Source organism: Mesoplodon densirostris, chromosome X (assembly GCF_025265405.1).
Source record: "Mesoplodon densirostris isolate mMesDen1 chromosome X, mMesDen1 primary haplotype, whole genome shotgun sequence".
Classification (NCBI taxonomy): Eukaryota; Metazoa; Chordata; class Mammalia; order Artiodactyla; family Ziphiidae; genus Mesoplodon; species Mesoplodon densirostris.
Window position 1 is genome coordinate 106,953,561 of NC_082681.1, and position 7,073 is coordinate 106,960,633.

General features: G+C 39.1%; 1 pseudogene; it reads right to left on the bottom strand.

Annotated features, from left to right (window-relative positions):
* Positions 1-6,042: 6,042 nt before the first annotated feature.
* LOC132481729 (serine/arginine-rich splicing factor 2-like) lies at positions 6,043-6,599 on the bottom strand (annotated as a pseudogene).
* Positions 6,600-7,073: the final 474 nt, after the last annotated feature.

Below are 7,073 nucleotides of genomic sequence, written 5' to 3' on the forward strand. Positions count from 1 at the left end.
GTCGGATGACCCTCCGCATAGATTCCTCCCTTCTCCCGTCCCGACTCAGTTCTGTAGCCCCTGGTGACGCAAAGGTTGGGAGCCGCCTCTATCCCAGAACTTGCTTGACGTTGCCTAGGCACCCATTATCTTCCTCGCTGTTACCGAGTAGGGACTGGATTCAGGTTAGGTTTCATTTCATTCAAAACCAGCCAATGTTACTGAGGGTTTATAGTGTACCAAGCACCGTCCTTCACCTCGTTTCACCCACATGAGCCTATTCTCAGGTTTTCAGGAGGCGTTTTCAGGCTCTGATATGCTCTATTTATTCCTTACATTACATATGACTGCCTTCTTCAAAATACCATGCCAAAGTCAGCCTAGTTAAATTCAGCAATTCTCATTTTCAGGTGCCCAGGGACCTCCGCCTTTTCTCCTCATGAATTTCTCAAATCATAGACTCTCACTAAGAAAGCCCACAATTTCTGATAATTTACCAGTGCCCTTTAGTGTGTCCTCTCCCTTTTAACTGTTAATGGCTTCATCTTGCATTATACAGTCCTTCAATCTTGTTTCAAACAAACAAACAAGAAACACCAAAACTTTGGCAGGCTTTTCTGCTCAGCCAGGGAATTCCTTCTCCACAAAAGCATCAGGTTCATTTTTGTCCTCCTTTCTCATGAATATTACTTAAACAAAACTAGCCAGAACATCACAGGAACTTTTAAGACAGATACATAATAGTTACTTTGTCTGCCACAATGAGTATTGACTTTGCTGATTTTGTTGCATGTATCACCTGAAAGGCTTGGTGAAAATAAAATAATGCTCATTTGCAATGCTATCTGAAGGAGACCTCTAAGAGCTTCTGGACTCATTAATATTAGCAGCCCCACTTAACACTTGTTTAGGAGTTCTTCGTTCAACTTATTCATGTAAAGACAAGATTTGGCTGCTGAATTTGAGACTTTATTCAATTTGACTTATTTAATAATTAATCCATCCAACATAAACTGGGTCAGTTATTGCCTTAGCAGCTAGAGATATGTCAGTTGTTGAAGCAGTTTGTACTCCCAAGTAATTCACACACCAGGTGAGGGAAACACTACATAGAAACTATCAAAATACAGTATGTTTTATAATAGATTTATGTATGCAGTATTGTGTAAGTACAGAGAACTGTGTAGCAATTATTTAATGGGATTTGGGAAATGTTTCACAGAGGTATTATATTTAAATCTGAATCTTCAAATATAATTATACATTCTATAGATGGAAAGTGGCAGTTATGTGTTGCTAGAGAAAGACTATGTCAGATGGAAGAAGTAGACTTGAAAGACCTTGGCTTGTTTTGGCAACTGTGGCCACAATTTTGGGGTTGGGTGGAAATGTGGAGTTAATCTCAGAAAGAATAATTGACACAAACTATAAGTTGAGTTTTGATTTTCTTCATGTAAGAAATAGGACACTGATTAAGATGTTTTGATATTTTTTTGAGAACAAGCAGTAGATTTTATTTTTGTCTGCTTAGTGTCCCCTTAACATCTTATGCTAATAGCATCCTGATTTTCATGGGGGAAAAACCCATTCTACAATCTTAGTCCACTTGGTTTAGGTTTAGCTGAATTCACTGCCATGGCTAGAGGAGAGGACACATGATGCAGCCATGTCCAATCAGTATATCTCAAATTGGTTATGGTAATTGGTTTAAGCATGGGCATGTGACCAAAAGTACATTTAAGAGTTAAATCTGAGATGTTAGCTAGAACTACTGAAAATGAGAAATCATTTTCCACTGCGGTTGCTAAGCTGGTAGGATATAAACCTGAAGATGCTTGTGGCTATGTTATGTCCCAAGAATGAGGAACATTGACATAAAGAGACAGAGGAAAACAATAATGGAGAAAGAGCAAGATACCTGACAAAAAATTTGAGAAATACCTGAAGCTAGATGTGCCTTAAGATTTTTAGATCTGTAAAACAATGTATTTCATTTTTAAAATGTAAACTTTTGAAAGATTCCTGCCACTTATCATTGGAAGGCTCCTAATAGTTGTAACAGGAGAGCCATATGATTGGTGATGTAATCAGATGTCAAAAAGTAATTTGATACAGGGGAGGGGGTCAGGGAATGAGTGAAACATGTGTGGGAGGTTAAGTGGTACAAACCTCCAATTACAAAATAAAGGAGTCAAGGGAATGAAATGTACACTGTGGAGAATATAGTCAATAGTAATGTCATATCTTTGTATGCTGACAGATGGTAACTAGACTTGTGATCATTTTATAATGTACAGAAATATCTAATCACTGTGTTGTGCACCAGTGACTAACATAGTATTGTAGGCCAAGTATACTTCAAAAGACAAACAAACAAACTAATAGAAAAAGAGATCAGATTTGTTGTTACCAGAGGTGGGTGGGGAGGTTGGATGAAGGTGGTCAAAAGGTACAAACTTCTAGTTACAAGATAAATAAGTATAGGGATGCAATGTATAACATGATTAATATAATTAAGACTGCTGTATGTTGCATATGAAAGTTGTTAAGAGTAAATCCTAAGAGTTCTCATTACAAGGAAAAAATATTTTTTTCTTTTTCTTTTATTTTGTATCTATATGAGGTCATGGATGTTTGCTAAACTTATTGTGGTAATCATTTCATGATGTATATAAGTGTAGGGGAACAAAACTTTCCACCACAAAATGTTTCTTTGGTATTCAGATTATTTCAAGCTGAAAAAAAAATCTAGGCCCAAAAGTCTCAGGAAGAAACTTTGACCTTGCTCCTAACTGCCTAAAAAAATTTAGATAGAGGGCCAATTATTCCCCAATAGAGCTATCACCAGAGATATCTACAAAGAATATGGGCTAGTAGTGGTAGGAGAAACTCAGCAGGGCCTAGAGATCAGAGTCCACTCTGTGTCCATTGTCTCTCTACACGACCCATCTACCAAACATTTGCTTTTCCATCTTCATATAAATCACCTTGCTCCCATTTGAAGTCTCAAACACTACCCACAACATCCTCTTTTGGTTTTAACTGAAGATCATATTTAAGGTGAGGGTTTCAGCCATATTGGTCATTCAGTTTTCCTGGGTCTCTCCCATATGTACATGTTATTAAACTTTGTTTGATTTTCTCCTGTTAATCTGTCTCATGTTAATTTAATTCTTAGACCAGCCAGAAGAATCTAGAAAGGTAAAGGAAAATTTCTTATTGCCCAACATAAGTCAAATCATTATGCTGTACAGTAAGTTCCCTACAAAGGAACGAATTCCATTCCGAGAGTGCGTTCATAAGTCCAATTTGTTCGTAAGTCCAACAACGTTAGCCTAGGTACCCAATTAACACAATCGGCTATCTAGTACTGTACTGCAATAGGTTTATAATACTTTTCACACAAATAATACATAAAAAACAAACAAAAAAATAAAGAAAACATTTTTAATCTTACAGTACAGTACCTTGAAAAGTACAATAATACAGTACAACAGCTGGCATCCAGGGGCTGGCATCAAGTCAACAGGCAAGAAGAGTTACTGACTGGAGGAGGGAGAGGAGGTGGGAGATGGTGGAGCTGAGGGATCGTCAGCAACAGGAGATGGAGGGCAAGCTGCAGTTTCACTCATGCCTGACGCTGATGGCATAGGTTCTGGTTCCTTGCTGGATTCAGTTCTATCTAGCCTCTTTTCTCGTCATAGATGACATGGTAGCCCTGGATTGCATTCTGAATGGCTGCTGCAACCTTTGTGTACTGTTCTTTGTTTGGATCCTATGCCTCAAAAACTAACAGTGCCTCCTCAAATAAAATCCCCTTGCCATTTCCCGCAGGGTGAATCTCTTTGGTTCCTCAGTTATTTCTTCCTCCTCTTGTCTCTCTTCATCCTTTCTCTGGGCTGCCAATTCCATCTTCTCACTTCGCTCCACTCTCTCAATTATTTTCAGTTTTGTTTCCATCGTTATCACTGCTTCTTAGCAGTACCAGCTACATCATCGCTGCTTTTATGCTTGCTTCTGGACATCCTGGGCTTGAAATAAGGATACTGTACTACTGTATTCTATACAGTACTGTAAAGTACACAAAAGCACAACCACTTGTAGAGGATGCACACACATGACAATGTACACCAGACATGTGAACTAACTTATGTGATTGGACATGTGACCACACGTTCACATATTTGACCTTTCACAACTTGAAGGTTCGTGTGTAGGGGACTTACTGTATGCCTTAAACTTAGTGCTAAATGTCAAGTATATCTCCATAAAACTGGAAGAAAATAGTAATTTATAATAAAATTGCCATGTAAAACTTACTTGCTTTTGTCCATTCTATAAAGTTAACATGTTTATACAATTTAAGTTTAATTGGATTTAGTTTTTATGAAAAAATAAGCAAACAGAATTTTTCTGTCATTTATTTGTTTAATAAGTATTTATTAGGCTTTGAAATTCTGTAAAGTTGAAGGAAATGAATGTTTTCATTTGATTATGAATGAAATGTGGTTATCACATATAATGTTAATATTGTGAATAAATTTCCTACTTCTTTGTACCATGAGGCCCTTTCAGAATGTCCCTATTTTTGTATGTGTTTCATTTATTATACAATGTATTCTGATACCTTGGCCCAGTAATACTCATTTAATTCTCATATGAAGAGAAAATATCCTGAGTTAAAGTGCCACTGAACATTTGGCTTATATTAAGAAACAGAATGGTCCTGGTGGGAACTAAAATGTCTTTCACCAATACCTTACTAATGAGTGAGATAATGTTATGTGACCAATTAGCTCCCTGGTGGGATTTTTAGGATGCCTAAATTTAGCAAAGTCTTAGTGTGAGTAAGTGTGTACTTATGTGTGTTCTTGCATGTCTATGTGTGGTGTATTTAAAAAGCTTTAACAGATGTTTGGTTAGGTTAATAACCATTGGCTTAAGTGTGGTTTCTGGATACTAGTAATAGCTCTATTTCACTGAAGTTTTGAAAGTTCCTCTACAGTGTGAACATACTTTATCTAGAACTTTGAATTCCTATAACACTATAGTTATTGTCTAAAGTCTTGTTTTTAATATTTGTTCTATGCATAAACAAAAAGATACAGCATGTTGTTAGCACTTAGAAAGTTACAATTACTTCTTAACGTTTTTCATATTTAAGTTTGTAACAGAAGATGGTCAGATTGACCACTTTGGGAGTGAAAGGAAAAAAATAAAGGCATATTTACTTTTAAATGCACCTGCTAGATGTGCTCACTGTATGCTCTGTTATATATGCAAGGCCAGGGTGACTGGAAGTGCAATTGTCAGGCTTTTTCATAAACTGGATAACCATTTGTTTCTGCGCAGCACATTACCTTTACATAGGAGCAATCAGGAGAAAAGGTGAAGCAGGCAAGCATTCTGCACTACAAAACACCACCTTTAACAGCTAGCCAGCATTATTCAGCTGCTGTATAGCTGTGTCTAGTGCACAAAAATACATAAGCAATTAGAACTGTGTTTGATAAATAATCCTTTAAAAAATTATTTTCACCTTAAGTGTCCCTATACCAGTGCAGGTCCAGATTACCAGTTAAACCCAAAGGTATACAGTACATGTAAGTAAATGTATAATAACTTCAAGGAGGTCTTTATTTTTAAAAGAATGATGGCAATGATGAGTCAATCACTAGACAGTTTTTGACTACTCAGAAAGAAAAGGCTGCACACATTTTCTTAAGTCAGGAGGGCCACAAATTAGATAACAGTCTGTTTACTTTCAAACAAAATGCAGTAAAGAGAAATGAAGTTTTACCTCAAATATTCAAACCAATAATAACTTGAAGTTGTTCACCTCACTAACTTAGAAGATAGTTGAATAACAGCAACAAAATACCATACAAAATGAAGTTTACCACTTGAGGCAAAACTTAAAACAAGTAAAAACTTATACAACATGCTAAAGAATAACCTTTTCAACAGCTAGTGGCTTATTTCAAGGACTCTTTGATCACCTGAGAATGTTGCTCCCCTCCCCTGCTCCCAAGTCCTCAGGTTGTTTGCTAATGACTCATTATCCTAATGGGGCACCGCTCCTTCCTCTTTAGGAAACTTGGAGGGATTTTTCAATTGTGATCAGGACTTGGGCTTTTTTCTGGTGTAAGGCTTATGGATCTAGACCTGGACGTGGTTGCTGAGGAAGATCTGGACCCAGAGGAGGACTTGGACTTGGAACTTCGAGTAGATCTGGATCTAGAGATTGATGGAGATCTATCATCAGAGCAAGATGGAGACTTCGCATGGCTGAAGGGAAATCGACGCTGAGATCAAGATCGGCTCCTGCTGCTGGAACGACAGTGGCAAGGAAGCCTCGGGCTGCAGCTCTGGGTGGCCATCCAGCACGATCCCGTCGAGGGCATCCATGGCGTCCTCAGCGTGGTGCTTGTCGTGGAAGCGGACGACAGCAAAGCCACTTACTCATTGGTGAAGCGGTCCCACGGGATGTACACGTCACCAACGTGCCCATACTTTTCAAAGACGCACCTCAGGGTGTTGGGTGAGGTGCAGTAGGTCAGATTGTCCACCTTGGGGGAGATCATGCCGTCCACGTTGGGAGGAGGGCAGCTGTAACTCATGGCCTTTGCGTGCTCAGCTGGGGCCCCGTGAACTGAATTCTGTCTGAGCAAGCGGCAGTCTGACAAGGCTGAGAGCACGGCCCAGGCGTCATAATGGTTGCCCTGAGTTTATTCTGCCTGAAGCTCCTCCTCTTTGTATCAGTTGCCATCAGCGTGTGGCTGCTTAGAGAAACAAGAATGTTCCATCCGCCTGGACTATCTTCAGGGCTGAGACCGCCTGAGGAACAGCTCTGTACCAGTTTTTCTTTTTTTAAGGGAAAGTTCATGACTGTAACATCATTATATGACTTTCCCAGTATGTTTCTAAACACCCAGATTCAATTATGGATAAAAGTATATACATATAGGGCTTCCCTGGTGGCGCAGTGGTTAAGAGTACGCCTGCCGATGCAGGGGACATGGGTTCGTGCCCCGGTCCGGGAAGATCCCACATGCCGCGGAGCGGCTGGGCCCGTGAGCCATGGCCACTGAGCC